Source organism: Schistocerca serialis, chromosome 10 (genome assembly GCF_023864345.2).
Source record: "Schistocerca serialis cubense isolate TAMUIC-IGC-003099 chromosome 10, iqSchSeri2.2, whole genome shotgun sequence".
Classification (NCBI taxonomy): domain Eukaryota; kingdom Metazoa; phylum Arthropoda; class Insecta; order Orthoptera; family Acrididae; genus Schistocerca; species Schistocerca serialis.
Window position 1 is genome coordinate 860,663 of NC_064647.1, and position 16,990 is coordinate 877,652.

Here is a 16,990-nt window from a genome sequence, read left to right on the forward strand (position 1 = left end):
CCTCCTAATGACGATGGAACACTCAAATTGCTTCGAGATTCAATACATCGTCCTCCAGCCGATCTGTCTCCAAGGGTCTATTGGTGCCTGTGGCACCTAATGGTCGTTCTGCTGTGAGTCTAGATTTTCGAATCCGACGCAATACTGATAGTTAATTGAAACGTTCAGGGCCTCCTAATGATGATGGAACACTCAAATTGCGTCGAGATTCAATACATCCTCCTCCAGACGACTTGTCTCCAAGGTTCTATTGCTGCCTCGGGCACCTTATGGTCGATCTCCTGTGAGTCTAGATTTTCGAATGCAATGAAAAACTGATAGTTAATTGTAACGTTAGGGCCTCCTAATGACGATGGAACACTCAAATTGCGTCGAGGTACAATACGTCGTCCTCCAGCCGACTTGTCTCCAAGGGGATATTGCTGCCTCGGGCACCATATTGTCCGTCTCCTGTGAGTCTAGATTTTCGAATCCGACGCGTAACTGATAGTTAATTGTAAAGTTCACGGCCTCCTAATGACGATGGAACACTCAAATTGCTTCGAGATTCAATACATCGTCCTCCAGCCGATTTGTCTTCAAGGTTCCTTTGCTGCCTCTGGCACCTGATGGTCGTGCTCCTGTGAGTCTAGATTATCGAATCCGACGCGAAACTGATAGTTAATTGTAACGTTCAGGGTCTCCTAATGACGATGGAACACTCAAATTGCGTCGAGATTCAATACATCGTCCTCCAGGCGACTTGCATCCAAGGGTGTATTGCTGCCTCGGGCACCTTATGGTCGTTCTCCTCTGAGTCTACATTTTGAATCCGACGAAAAACTGATAGTTAATTGTAACGTTCAGAGCCTCCTAATTACCATGGAACACTCAAATTGCGTCGAGGTTCAATACATCGTCCTCCAGCCGACTTGTCTCCAAGGGTCTATTGTGGCCTCGGACGCCCTTTGTTCGTCCTCCTGTGAGTCTAGATTTTCGCATCCGACGCACAACTGATACTTAATTGTAACGTTCGCTTCCTCCTAATGACGATGGAACACTCAAATTGCGTCGAGATTCAATACATCGTCCTCCAGCCGACTTGTCTCCAAGGGTCTATTGCTGCCTCTGGCACCTTATGCTCCGTCTCCTGTGAGTCTAGATTTTCGAATCCGACGCAAAACTGACGGTTAATTGTAATGTTCAGTGCCTCCTAATGCCGATGGAACACTCAAATTGCGTCGCGATTCAATACATCGTCCTCCAGCCGATCTGTCTCCAAGGGTCTATTGCTGCCTGTGGCACCTAATGGTCGTTCTCCTATGAGTCTAGATTTTCGAATCCGACGCAATACTGATAGTTAATTGTAACGTTCAGGGCCTCCTAATGACGATGGAACACTCAAATTGAGTCGAGATTCAATACAGCCTCCTCCAGCCGACTTGTCTCCAAGATTCTATTGCTACCTCGGACACCTTATGGTCGATCTCCTGTGAGTCTAGATTTTCAAATGCGATGAAAAACTGATAGTTAATTGTAACGTTCAGGGCCTCCTAATGACGATGGAACACTCAAATTCCGTCGCGATTCAATTCATCGTCCTCCAGACGATTTGTTTCCAAGAGTCTATTGTAGCCCCGGGCGCCTTTTTGTCGTTCTCCTGCGAGTCTAGATTTTCGAATCCGACGCAAAACTTATAGTTAATTGTAACGTTCACGGCCTCCTAATGACGATGGAACACTCACATTGCTTCGAGATTCAGAACATCGTCCTCCAGCCGACTTGTCTCCAAGGGTCTATTGCTGACTCTGGCACCTTATGGTCGTGCTCCTGTGAGTCTAGATTTACGAATCCGAAGCATAACTGATACTTAATTGTAAAGTTCACGGCCTCCTAATGACGATGGAACACTCAAATTGCGTCGAGATTCAATACATCGTCCTCCAGCCGACTTGTCTCCAAGGGGATATTGCTGCCTCGGGCACCATATGGCCCGTGTCCTGCGAGTCTAGATTTTCGAATCCGACGCGAAACTGATAGTTAATTGTAACTTTCAGGGCCTCCTAATGACGATGGAACACTCAAATTGCGTCGCGATTCAATTCATCGTCCTCCAGCCGATTTGTTTCCAAGAGTCTATTGTAGCCCCGGGCGCCTTTTGGTCGTTCTCCTTATCGAATCCGACGCAAAACTTATAGTTAATTGTAACGTTCACGGCCTCCTAATGACGATGGAACACTCACATTACGTCGAGATTCAATACATCGTCCTCCAGGCGACTTGTATCCAAGGGTCTATTGCTGCCTCGGGCACCTTATGCTCGTTCTCCTCTTAGTCTACATTTTGAATCCGACGAAAAACTGATAGTTAATTGTAACGTTCAGGGCCTGCTTATGGCGATGCGTCGAGATTCAATACATCGTCCTCCAGCCGACTAGTCTCCAAGGGTCTAATGCTGCCTCTGGCACCTTATGCTCCGTCTCCTGTGAATCTAGATTTTCGAATCCGACGCAAAGCTGATGGTTAATTGTAATGTTCATCGCCTCCTAATGCGGATGGAACACTCAAATTGCGTCGCGATTCAATACATCGTCCTCCAACCGCCTTGTCTCCATGGTATATTGCTGCCTCTGGCACCATATGCTCGGTCTCCTGTGAGTCTACATTTTCGAATCCGACGCGACACTGATGGTTAATTGTAATGTTCAGCGCCTCTAATGTGTTTGGAACACTCAAATTCCGTCGCGATTCAATACATCGTCCTCCAGCCGACTTGTCTCCAAGGTTCTATTGCTGCCTCGGGCACCTTATGGTCGATCTCCTGTGAGTCTAGATTTTCGAATCCAATGAAAAACTGATAGTTAATTGTAACGTTCAGGGCCTCCTAATGACGATGGAACACTCAAATTGCGTCGAGATTCAATACATCGTTCTCCAGCGAATTGTCTCCAAGGAGATATTGCTGCATCGGGCACCATATGGTCCGTCTCCTGTGAGTCTAGATTTTCGAATCCGACGCGTAACTGATAGTTATTTGCAACTTTCAGGGCCTCCTAATGACGATGGAACGCTCAAATTGCGTCGCGATTCAATTCATCGTCCTCCAGCCGATTTGTTTCCAAGAGTCTATTGTAGCCCCGGGCGCCTTTTGGTCGTTCTCCTGTGAGTCTAGATTTTCGAATCCGACGCAAAACTTATAGTTAAGTGTAACGTTCAAGACCTCCTAATGACGATGGAACACTCAAATTGCGTCGAGATTCAATACATCGTCCTCCGGGCGACTTGCATCCACGGTCTATTGCTGCCTCGGGCTCCTTATGGTCGTTCTCCTCTGAGTCTACATTTTGAATCCGACGAAAAACTGATAGTTAATTGTAACGTTCAGAGCCTCCTAATGACGATGGAACACTCAAATTGCGTCGAGATTCAATACATCGTCCTCCAGCCGACTTGTCTCCAAGGGTCTATTGTGGCCTTGGGCGCCCATTGTTCGTCCGCCTGTGAGTCTTGATTTTCGCATCCGACGTATAACTGATACTTAACCCTGCTGTTCTGTTCGGGTCTATATGACCCGAAACGAATATGAACGTTATTTTACATTATGTAAATACCAATATATATTTATGAAACTTTGTGACTTTGTCTGAAAATGGATGAGCAGCATGTGTTTTAAAAGGTTTTAAAAAAGTTTAAGAAGTTTGGGCTTCAACTGTAATAGTTGCATATGTAATGTTCGGGTCATAATGACCCGACACAAATATGTTTAGTGTAACTCGTATTTATTTCTAAAATCTGGAAATGGCGAAAATTATTTTTGTTGTGTTGTGTGGGAATAGTGACTGCATCATTCCAACTTACTCTCAACAATCACCTAAAGCTCCATGCGTTCACAACAATGGGCTTGTTTGTTGCTTTCCCCAGGAAATAATAATTGGCAGTTCTCAATAATTGGAATGCTTTGTTTCTGCCCAGTTTGACTTGTGACACCATGGCGATGAGACCATTGAATGATCGTGAGTTGGAAGAAATAGTAAATGCCTCACCAGATGAAGGATCACTTTCTGAGTTTGAAGATCACATCAGCAATGCATCTGAAAGCGAGTGTTCCGATGACAGTTACGACAGTCCACAGCCCATACAAAATAGTGTAGAGACTTTTCTTTCTAAAAATGGGAATATAGAATGGCAGTTGCATCCACCAGCACAACATGGTCGCCTACCAGCTTCGAACATCATCAAGAGTACCCCAGGAGTTACCAGGTATGCAGTCAGCAGAATATCTGATGTAAAATGTTCATTTGAAGCAGTATTTCACACAGCGCTTCAAAATGAAATAATAGAGATGACAAATATTGAAGGGCAGCGAGTTTATGGTGAACAGTGGACAGATATTGATGGTTCTGTTTTCCATGCATACTTAGGACTCTTACTCCTAGCGGGTGTATATCGATCTCATGGGGAGTCTACAAAAAGTTTGTGGGATAAAGATACTGGGCGAAACATATTTCGAGCAACCATGTCTCATGAAACATTCTGTAAGATATCACGTGTCCTGCGATTTGACAAGAAATCTACTAGAGAGGAAAGACGACGTACTGACAAACTTGCCGCAATTCGTAGTATTTGGGAGAAGTGGGTAGAGGTCCTTCCTAAACTGTATAATCCAGGAGAAAATGTTACTGTTGACGAGCAGTTAGTAGCATTTAGAGGTCGCTGTCCATTCAAGCAGTATATCCCAAGTAAACCGGCAAAATATGGGATCAAAATATGGACCATGTGTGACAGCAAAACTTCATACGTACTGAAAGCCCAAATTTATACAGGAAAGGTGAGTGGAGCGGCACCAGAAAGAAATCAGGGAATGAGGGTGGTATCTGATCTCACTTCTGAGTTACGTGGTCAGAATATCACGTGTGACAACTTTTTTACGTCGTACAATTTGGGGCAGCTGCTTCTGAAAAGGAAATTGACTATGTTGGGAACTATACGGAAAAATAAGCCGGAGCTTCCACACAAAATGACCAACAAGGAGGTACACAGCTCTTCATTTTACTTCACAAATGACACTACTGTGGTTAATTATATTCCTAAGAGACACAAGAATGTTGTACTTATGAGCACTCTCCACCATGATGCGGAAATCAGTGACAGGGCTGATAAGAAGCCAAAAATGATTTTGGACTATAATTCAACCAAAGGTGCTGTAGACACGCTTGATCAGTTATTAGGTACATATACATGCAAACGAAAAAGTAATAGGTGGCCAATGATAGTTTTCTACAATATTCTTGATGTTTCTGCTTATAATGCATACGTTTTGTGGATTTCGGTTGACCCTAATTGGAATGCAAGCAAATTGACTAGAAGGAGAATATTCTTGGAGGAACTTGGAAAGTCACTGATAAAAGAACATATTGCATCAAGAACGCATTTCCCAAGAACAGAAGATTCTTTGAGAATGGTCACAAGCATCCAAAACCCGAATGATGTGGGTGGTGTGTCAGAATCGGTAACAACAAGAAAATCTACAAAACGTGCACGCTGTAAGTTCTGTCCATCAAGTAATGACAATAAAACAAACATGGTGTGTGGAAAATGTAGTAAACATATTTGCAAGAAACATGTAACCTACTTGTGTCCACAGTGCAAGCAGTAAGAAAAGAACTGTAGTATTTTATAAGATGATTGTATTGAAAATTCTGTTGTTTCAAATTTATGTGAATACTTGTGCCTAAACTACAATCAGTAAGAAGAGAGGATTCTAAAGTTGTAGTGCTTTCTATGTTGGAATGTAATAAAAAAACTGTAGTGTGTTCTGTACTGTAGTGTGCTCTAAGATGAATATCTGTAATGACAACTGTCTGTTGTTAGAAAATGTCAATACTTACGTCTAAACTGTCAACAATAAGAATAGAAGTATGGAAAAACTGTAGTGCTTTCTAAGTTGAATGCCTGTAATGGAAACTGTCTGTTGTTTCAAATTTATGTGCATATTTAAATGAAAAATATCCCTCAATAAAGTTGTATGCATTGTTATTATTATTATTATTACCATTATTATTATTATTATTATTATTATTATTATTACTAACAAGGTACTGGAATAGAACAACAATGTCGATAGCTAAAACTGTACCAAAATTTATGTTTCTAAAGCATTTTGATATGTCGGGTCATATTGACCCGAACAGTATATATGTCAAGTAAAAGTGAACAGAACAGCAGGGTTAATTGTAACGTTCACTTCCTCCTAATGACGGTGGAACACTCAAATTGCGTCGAGATTCAATACATCACCCTCCAGCCGACTTGTCTCCAAGGGTCTATTGCTGCCTCTGGCACCTTATGCTCCGTCTCCTGTGAGTCTAGAATTTCGAATCCGACTCAAAACTGATGGTTAATTGCAATGTTCAGTGCCTCCTTATGCCGATGGAACACTCAAATTGCGTCGCGATTCAATACATCGTCCTCCAGCCGATTTGTCTCCAAGGGTCTATTGCTGCCTGTGGCACCTAATGGTCGTTCTCCTGTGAGTATAGATTTTCGAATCCGACGCAATACTGATAATTAATTGTAACGTTCAGGGCCTCCTAATGACGATGGAACACTCAAATTGCGTCGAGATTCAACACATCGTGCTCCAGCCAACTTGTCTCCAAGGGTCTATTGCTGCCACGGGCATCTTATGGTCGTCCTCCTGTGAGTCTAGATTTTCGAATCCGACGCGAAACTGATAGTTAATTGTAATGTTCACGGCCTTCTAATGACGATGGAACACTCAAATTGCTTCGAGTTTCAATACATCGTCCTCCAGCCGACTTGTCTCCAAGGGTCTATTGCTGCCTCTGGCATCTTATGTTCCGTCTCCTGTGAGTCTAGATTTTCCAATCCGACGCAAGACTGATGGTTAATTGTAATGTTAAGTACTTCCTAATGACGATGGAACACTCAAATTGCGTCGATATTCAACACATCGTCCTCCAGCCGACTAGTCTCCAAGGGTCTATTGCTGCCTCTGGCACCATATGCTCGGTCTCCTGTAAGTCTAGATTTTCGAATCCGACGCAAACCTGAAAGAAAATTGTAACGTTCAGGGCCTCCTAATGAGGATGGAACACTCAAATTGCGTCGCGATTCTATTCATCGTCCTCCAGCCGTCTTGTTACATAGGGTCAATATTTGCCCCGGGCGCCTTTTGGTCGATCTCCTGTGAGTCTATATTATCGAATCCGACGCAAAACTCATAGTTAATTGTAACGTTCACGGCCTTCGAATGACGATGGAACACTCAAATTGCTTCGAGATTCAATACATCGTCCTCCAGCCGACTTGTCTCCAAGGGTCTATTGCTGCCACGGGCATCTTATGGTCGTCCTCCTGTGAGTCTACATTTTCGAATCCGACGCGAAACTGATAGTTAATTGTAACGTTCATGGCCTTCTAATGACGATGGAACACTCAAATTGCTTCGAGTTTCAATACATCGTCCTCCAGCCGACTTGTCTCCAAGGGTCTATTGCTGCCTCTGGCACCTTATGATCCGTCTCCTGTGAGTCTAGATTTTCGAATCCGACGCAAAACTGATGGTTAATTGTAATGTTCACCGCCTCCTAATGTGTTCGGAACACTCAAATTGCGTCCCGATTCAATACATCGTCCTCCAGCCGACTTGTCTCCAAGATTCTATTGCTGCCTCGGGCACCTTATGGTCGATCTCCTGTGAGTCTAGATTTTCGAATCCAATGAAAAACTGATAGTTAATTGTAACGTTCAGGGCCTCCTAATGACGATGGAACACTCGAATTGCGTCGAGATTCAATACATCGTTCTCCAGCGAATTGTCTCCAAGGGGATATTGCTGCATCGGGCACCATATGGTCCGTCTCCTGTGAGTCTAGATTTTCGAATCCGACGCAAACCTGAAAGTTAATTGTAACGTTCAGGGCCTCCTAATGAGGATGGAACACTCAAATTGCGTCGCGATTCTATTCATCGCCCTCCAGCCGACTTGTTTCCAAGGGTCTATTGTTGCCCCGGGCGCCTTTTGGTCGTTCTCCTGTGAGTCTAGATTATCGAATCCGACGCAAAACTCATAGTTAATTGTAGCGTTCACGGCCTCCTAATGACGATGGAACACTCAAAATGTTACGAGATTCAATACATCGTCCTCCCGTCGACTTGTCGCCAAGGGTCTATTGCTTCCACTGGCATCTTATGGTCGTCCTCCTGTGAGTCTAGATTTTCGAATCCGACACGAAACTGATAGTTAATTCTAACGTTTGGGGCCTCCTAAAGACGATGGAACACTCAAATTGCTTCAAGATTAAATACATCGTCCTCCAGCCGACTTGTCTCCAAGGGTCTATTGTTGCCTCGGGCACCTTATGGTCGTTCTCCTCTGAGTCTACATTTTCGAATCCGACGCAAAACTGATAGTTAATTGTAACGATCAGGGCCTCCTAATGATGATGGAACACTCAAATGTCGTCGCGATTCAATACATCGACCTCCAGCCGATTTGTATCCAAGGGTCTATTGCTGCCTCGGGCACCTTATGGTCGTTCTCCTCTGAGTCTACATTTTGAATCCGACGAAAAACTGATAGTTAATTGTAACGTTCAGAGCCTCCTAATGACGATGGAACACTCAAATTGCGTCGAGAATCAATACATCGTGCTCCAGCCGACTTGTCCCCAAGGGTTATTGTGGCCTCAGGCGCCCTTTGGTCGTCCTCCTGTGAGTCTAGATTTTCGAATCCGACGCAAGACTGATGGTTAATTGTAATGTTAAGTACCTCCTAATGACGATGGAACACTCAAATTGCTTCGAGATTCAGTACATCGTCCTCCAGCCGACTTGTCTCCAAGGGTCTATTGCTGACACTGGCACATTATGGTCGTGCTCCTGTGAGTCTAGATTTTCGAATCTGACCCGAAACTGATGGTTAATTGTAATGTTCAGAGCCTCCTAATGCGGATGGAACACTCAAATTGCGTCGCGATCCAATACATCTTCCTCCAGCCGATTCGTCTCCAAGGGTCTATTGCTGTCTGTGGCACCTACTGGTCGTTCTACTGTGGGTCGAGATTTTCGAATCCGACGCAATACTGATAGTTAATTGTAACGTTCAGGGCCATCTAATGACGTTGGAAAACACAAATTTCGTCGCGATTCTATTCATCGTCCTCCAGCCGACTTGTTTCCAAGGGTCTATTGTTGTTCCGGGCGTCTTTTGGTCGTTTTCCTGTGAGTCTAGATTATCGAATCCGACGCAAAACTCATAGCTAATTGTAACGTTCACGCCCTCCTAATGACGATGGAACACTCAAATTGCTTCGAGATTCAATACATCGTCTTCCAGCCGACTTTTCTCCAAGGGTCTATTGCTTCCACTGACATCTATGGTCGTCATACTGTGAGTCTAGATTTTCGAACCGACGCGAAACTGATAGTTAATTCTAACGATCTGGGCCTCCTAATGACGATGGAACACCCAAATTGCTTCAAGATTCAATACATCGTCCTCCAGCCGACTTGTCTCCAAGGGTCTATTGCTGCCTCGGGCACCTTATGGTCGTTCTCCTCTGAGTCTACATTTTCGAATCCGACGCAGAACTGATAGTTAATTGTAACGTTCAGGCCTCCTAATGACGATGGAACACTCAAATTGCGTCGCGATTCAATTCATCGTCCTCCAGCCGACTTGTCTCCAAGGGTCTATTGCTGACACTGGCACCTTATGGTCGTGCTCCTGTGAGTCTAGATTTTCGAATCTGACGCGAAACTGATGGTTAATTGTAATGTTCAGCGCCTCCCAATGCGGATGGAACACTCAAATTGCGTCGCGATCCAATACATCGTCCTCCAGCCGATTTGTCTCCAAGGGTCTATTGCTGTCTGTGGCACCTACTGGTCGTTCTACTGTGAGTCGAGATTTTCGAATCCCACGCAATACTGATAGTTAATTGTAACTTTCAGGTCCTCCTAATGACGATGTAACACTCAATTTGCGTCGAGATTCAATACATCATCCTCCAGCCGACTTGTCTCCAAGGGGATATTGCTGCCTCGGGCACCATATATTCCGTCTTCTGTGAGTCTAGATTTTCAAATCCGACGCAAAACTGATAGTTAATTGTAACGTTCAGGGCCTCCTAATGACGATGGAACACTCAAATTACGTCGCGATTCTATTCATCGTATTCCAGCCGACTTGTTTCCAAGGGTTTATTGTTGTTCCGGGCGCCTTTTGGTCGTTCTCCTGTGAGTCTAGATTATCGATTCCGACGCAAAACTCATAGTTAATTGTAACGTTCACGCCCTCCTAATGACGATGGAACACTCAAATTGCTTCGAGATTCAATACATCGTCTTCCAGCCGACTTGTCTCCAAGGGTCTATTGCTTCCACTGGCATCTATGGTCGTCATACTGTTGGTCTAGATTTTCGAACCGACGCGAAACTGATAGTTAATTCTAACGATCTGGGCCTCCTAATGACAATGGAACACTCAAATTGCTTCAAGATTCAATACATCGTCCTCCAGCCGACTTGTCTCCAAGGGTCTATTGCTGCCAAGGGCACCTTATGGTCGTTCTCCTCTGAGTCTACATTTTCGAATCCGACGCAGAACTGATAGTTAATTGTAACGTTCAGGGACTCCTAATGACGATGGAACACTCAAATTGTGTCGAGATTCAATACATCGTCCTCCAGCCGACTTGTCTCCAAGGATCTATTGTTGCCTCGGGCGCATTTGGTCGTCTTCCTGTGAGTCTAGATTTTCGAATCCCACGCATAACTGATAGTTAATTGCAACGTTCACGGCCTCCCAATGACGATGGGACACTCAAATTGCGTCGAGATTCAATACATCGTGCTCCAGCCAACTTGTTTCCAAAGGTCTATTGCTGCCTCTGGCACCTTATGTTCCGTCTCCTGTGAGTTTAGATTTTCGAATCCGACGCAAGACTGATGGTTAATTGTATTGTTACGTGCCTCCTAATGACGATGGAACACTCAAATTGCGTCGCGAATCAATACATCGTCCTCCAGCCGATTTGTCTCCAAGGGTCTATTGCTGCCTCTGGCACCTAATAGTCGTTCTCCTGTGAGTGTAGATTTTCGAATCCGACGCAAAACAGATAGTTAATTGTAACGATCAGGGCCTCGTAATGACGATGGAACATTAAAATTGCGTACCGATTCAATACATTGTCCTCCAGCCGACCTGTCTCCAAGGGTCTATTGTTGCCTCAGGCGCCTTTTGTTCGGCCTCCTGTAAGTCTAGATTTTCGAATCCGACGCATAACTGATAGTTAATTGTAACGTTCAAGTCATCCTGATGACGATGGAACACTCAAATTGCGTCGAGATTCAATACATCGTCCTCCAGCCGTCTTGTCTCCAACGCGATATTACTGACTCGGGCACGTTATTGTCGTTCTCCTGTGAGTCTAGATTTTCGTATCCGACGCAAAACTGAAAGTTAATTGTACGTTCAGGGCCTGCTAATGACGATGGAACACTCAAATTGCGTCGAGATTCAATACATCGTCCTTCAGCCGACTTGTCTCCAAGGGTCTATTGCTGCCACGGGTATCTTATGGTCGATCTCTTGTGAGTCTAGATTTTCGAATCCGACGCAAAACTGATAGTTAATTGTACGTTCAGGGCCTCCTAATGACGATGGAACACTCAAATTGCGTCGAGATTCAATACATCGTCCTCCAGAAGACTTGTCTCCAAGGGGATATTGCTGCCTCGGGCACCATATGGTCCGTCTCCAGTGAGTCTAGATTTTCGAATCCGACGCGAAACTGAGAGTTAATTGTAACGCTCAGGGCCTCCTAATGACGATGGAAAACTCAAATTGCATCGCGATTCAAATCATCGTCCTCACGCCGACTTCTTTCCAAAGATCTATTGTTGCCTCGGGCGCCTTTTTGTCGTTCTCCTGCGAGTCTAGATTATCGAATCCCACGCAAAACTGATAGTTAATTGTAACGTTCACGGCCTCTTAATGACGATGGAACACTCAAATTGCGTCGAGATTCAATACATCGTCCGCCAGCCGACTTGTGTCCAAGGGTCTATTGCTGCCTCGGGCACCTTATGGTCGTTCTCCTCTGAGTCTAGATTATCGAATCCGACATAAATGATAGTTAATTGAAACGTTCAGGGCCTCCTAATCACGATGGAACACACATATTCCATCGCGATTCAATACATCGTCCCTCAGCCGACTTTTCTCCAAGGGTCTATTGTTGCCTCTTGCGCCTTTTGGTCGTCCTCCTGCATTTTCGAATCCGACTCATAACTGATAGTTAATTGAAACGTTCAGGTCTTCCTACTGACGATGGAACACTCAAATTCCGTCGCGATTCAATACATCGTCCTCCTGCCTACTTGTCTCCAAGGGGATATTGCTGCCACGAGCACCATATGTTCCGTCTCCTGTGAGTCTAGATTTTCGAATCCGACGCGATACTGATAGTTAATTGTAACGTACAGGGCCTCGTAATGACGATGGAACACTCAAATTGCGTTGCGAATCAATTCATCGTCAAGCAGCCGATTTGTTTCCAAAAGTCTATTGTTGCCCCGGGCGCCTTTTGTTCTTTCTCCTGGGAGTCTTGATTATCGAATCCGACGCAAAAATTATAGTTAATTGTAACGTTCAGGGATTCCTAATGACGACGGAACACTCAAATGGCATCGAGATTCAATACATAGTCCTCCAGCCGACATGTCTCCAAGGGGATATTGCTGCCTCGGGCACCATATGGTCCGTCTCCTGTGAGTCTAGATTTTCGAATCCGACGCAAAATGAAAGTTAATTGTAACTTTCAGGGCCTCCTAATGACGATGGAACACTCAAATTCCGTCGCCTTTCAATACACCGTCCTCCACCCAACGTTTCTCCAAGGGGATATTGCTGACTCGGGCACCGTATGTCCGTCTCCTGTGAGTCTAGATTTTCGAATCCGACGCGAAACTGATAATTAATTGTAACGTTCACGGCCTCCTAATGGCGATGGAACACTCAAATTCCGTCGCGATTCAATACATCGTCCTCCAGCCTACTTGTCTCCAAGGGGATATTGCTGCCTCGGGCACCATATGGTCCGTCTCCTGTGAGTCTAGATTTTCGAATCCGACGCGATACTGATAGTTAATTGTAACGCACAGGGCCTCCTAATGACGATGGAACACTCAAATTGCGTCGCGATTTAATTCATCGTCCTGCAGCCTATTTGTTTCCAAGAGTCTATTGTTGCCCCGGGCGCCTTTTGGTCGTTCTGCTGTGAGTCTAGATTATCGAATCCGACGCAAAAATTATAGTTAATTGTAACGTTCAGGGCCTCCTAACGACGATGGAACACTTAAATTGCTTCGAGATTCATTTCATCGCCTCAAGCCGACTTGTCTCCAAGGGTCAATTGCTGCCTCTGGCACCTTATGGTCGTGCTCCTGTGAGTCTAGATTTTCGAATCCGACGCCTAACTGATAGTTAATTGTAACGTTCACGGCCTCCTAATGACGATGCAACACTCAAATTGCGTCGAGATTCAATACATCGTCCTCCAGCCGATTTGTCTCCAAGGGTCTATTGCTGCCTCTGGCACCTTATGGTCCGCCTGCTGTGAGTCTAGATTTTCGAATCCGACGCAAAACTGATGGTTAATTGTAATGTTCAGTGCCTCCTAATGACGATGGAACACTCAAATTGCGTCGCGATACAATACATCGTCCTCCAGCCGTTTTTGTCTCCAAGGGTCTATTGCTGCCTGTGGCACCTAAGGTCGTTCTCCTGTAAATCTATATTTTCGAATCCGACGCGAAACTGATAGTTAATTGTAACGTTCGGGGCCTCCTAATGACGATGGAACATTCAAATAGCGTCCCGATTCAATACATCGTCCTCCAGCCGACCTGTCTCCAAGGGTCTATTTTTGCCTCGGGCGCCTTTCGGTCGTCCTGTTGTAAGTCTAGATTTTCGAATCCGACGCATAACTCATAGTTAATTGTAACGTTCACCTCTTCCTAATGACTATGGAACACTCAAATTGCGTCTAGATTCAATACATCGTCCTCCACCCGACTATTCACCAAGGGGATATTGCTGCCTCGGGCACCTTATTGTCGTTTTCCTGTGAGCCTAGATTTTAGTATCCGACGCAAGACTGAGAGATAATTGTAACGTTCAGGGCCTCGTAATGACGATGGAACACTAAAATTGCGTCGAGATTCAATACATCGCCTGCAGCCGACATGTCTCCAAGGGGATATTGCTGCCTCGGGCACCATATGGTCCGCCTCCTGTGAGTCTAGATTTTCGAATCCGACGCAAAATGATAGTTAATTGTAACGTTCAGTTCCTCCTAATGACGATGTAAACCTCAAATTCCGTCGCGATTCAATACATCGACCTCCAGCCGATTTGTCTCCAAGTGTCTATTGCTGCCTATGGCACATAATGGTCGTTTTCCTGTAAGTCTAGATTTTCGAATCTCACGCGAAACTGATAGTTAATTGTGACGTTCAGTGCCTCCTAATGACGCTGTAACACTCAATTTGCGTCGAGATTCAATACATCGTCCTCCAGCCGACTTGTCTCCAATGGGAATTTGCTGCCTCGGGCACCATATGGTCCGTCTCCTGTGAGTCTAGTCTTTCGAATCCGACGCCAGACTGAAAGCTAATTGTAACGTTCAGGGCCTCCTAATGACGATGGAACACTCAAATTGCGTCGCGATTCAATTCATCGTCTTCCAGCCGACTTGTTTCCAAGTGTCTATTGTTGCCTCGGGCGCCTATTGGTCGTTCTCCTGTGAGTCTAAATTATCGAATCCGACGCAAAACTCATAGTGAATTGTAACGTTCACGGCCTCCTAATGACGATGGAACACTGAAATTGCGTCGAAATTCAATACATCGTCCTCCAGCCGACTTGTCTCCAAGGGTCTATTGCTGCCTCTGGCACCTTATGGTTCGTCTCCTGTGAGTCTAGATTTTCGAATCCGACGCAAAAGTGATGGTTAATTGTAATGTTCAGTGCCTCCTAATGACGATGGAATACTCAAATTGCGACGCGATTCAATACATCGTCCTTTAGCCGATTTGTCTCCAAGGGTGTATTGCTGCCTGTGGCACCTTATGGTCGTTCTCCTGTGAGTCTAGATTTTCGAATCCGACGCAAAACTCATAGTTAATTGTAACGTTCAGGGCCTCCTAATGACAATGGAACACTCAAATTGCGTCGCGATTCAATACACCGTCCTCCAGCCGACTTGTCTCCAAGGGTCTATTGCTGCCTGTGGCACCTTATTTTCGTTCTCCTGTGAGTCTAAATTTTCGAATCCGACGCAAAACTGATAGTTAATTGCAATGTTCAGGGCCTCCTAATGATGATTGAACACTCAAATTGCGTCGCGATTCAATACATCGTCCTCCAGCTGACTTGTTTCCAAGGGTCTATTGTTGCCCCGGGCGCCTTTTGGTCGTTGTCCTGTGAGTCTAGATTATGGAATCCGACGCAAAACTCATAGTTAATTGTAAAATTCAGGGCCACCTAATGACGATGGAACACTCAAATTGCGACGGGATTCAATACATCGTCCTTCAGCAGACTTGTCTCCAAGGGTCTATTACTGCCTCGGGCAACTTGTGGTCGTTCTCCTCTGAGACTACATTTTCAAATCCGACGCAAAACTGATATTTAATTGTCACGTCCAGGGCCTCCTAATGACACCGGAACACTCAAATTGCGTCGAGATTCAATACACCGTCCTCCAGCCGACTTGTCTCGAAGGGTCTATTGTTGCCTCGGGCGCCTATTGGTCGTTCTCCTGTGTGTCTACAGTTTCGAATCCGACGCAAAACTGATAGTTAATTGTAACGTTCAGGGCCTCCTATTGACGATTGAACAATCAAATTGCGTCGCGATTCAATACATCGTCCTCCAGCCGACTTGTCTCCAAGGGCCTATTGCGGCCTCGGGCACCTTTTGGTCGTTGTCCTATGATTCTAGGTTATCGAATCCGACGCCAAATGATAGTTAATTGTAACTTTCAGGGCTTTCTAATGACGATGCAACACTCAAATTCCGTCGCGATTCAATACATCGTCCTCCAGCCAACGTTTCTCCAAGGGGATATTGCTGACTCGGGCACCATATGGTCGGTCTCCTGCGAGTCTAGATTTTCGAATCCGACGCAAAACTGATGGTTAATTGTAATGTTCAGTGCCTCCTAATGACGATGGAATACTCAAATTGCGTCGCGATTCAATACATCGTCCTTTAGCCGATTTGTCTCCAAGAGTCTATTGCTGCCTGTGGCACCTTATGGTCGTTCTCCTGTGAGTCTAGATTTTCGAATCCGACGCCAAAATTATAGTTAATTGTAACGTTCAGGGCCTCCTAACGACGATGGAACACTTAAATTGCTTCGAGATTCATTACATCGTCTCCAGCCGACATGTCTCCAAGGGTCAATTGCTGCCTCTGGCACCTTATGGTCGTGCTCCTGTGAGTCTAGATTTTCGAATCCGACGCGAAACTGCTAATTAATTGCAACGTTCGGGGCCTCCTAATGACGATGGAACATTCAAATTGCGTCCCGATTCAATACATCGTCCTCCAGCCGACCTGTCTCCAAGGGTCTATTTTTGCCTCGGGCGCCTTTTGGTCGTCCTCCTGTAAGTCTAGATTTTCGAATCCGACGCATAACTCATAGTTAATTGTAACGTTCACGTCTTCCTAATGACGATGGAACACTCAAATTGCGTCTAGATTCAATACATCGTCCTCCAGCCGACTATTCACCAAGGGGATATTGCTGCCTCGGGCACCTTATTGTCGTTTTCCTGTGAGTCTAGATTTTAGTATCCGACGCAAGACTGAGAGTTAATTGTAACGTTCAGGGCCTCCTAATGACGATGGAACACTCAAATTTAGTCGCGATTCAATACATCGTCCTCCAGCCGATTTGTCTCCAAGAGTCTATTG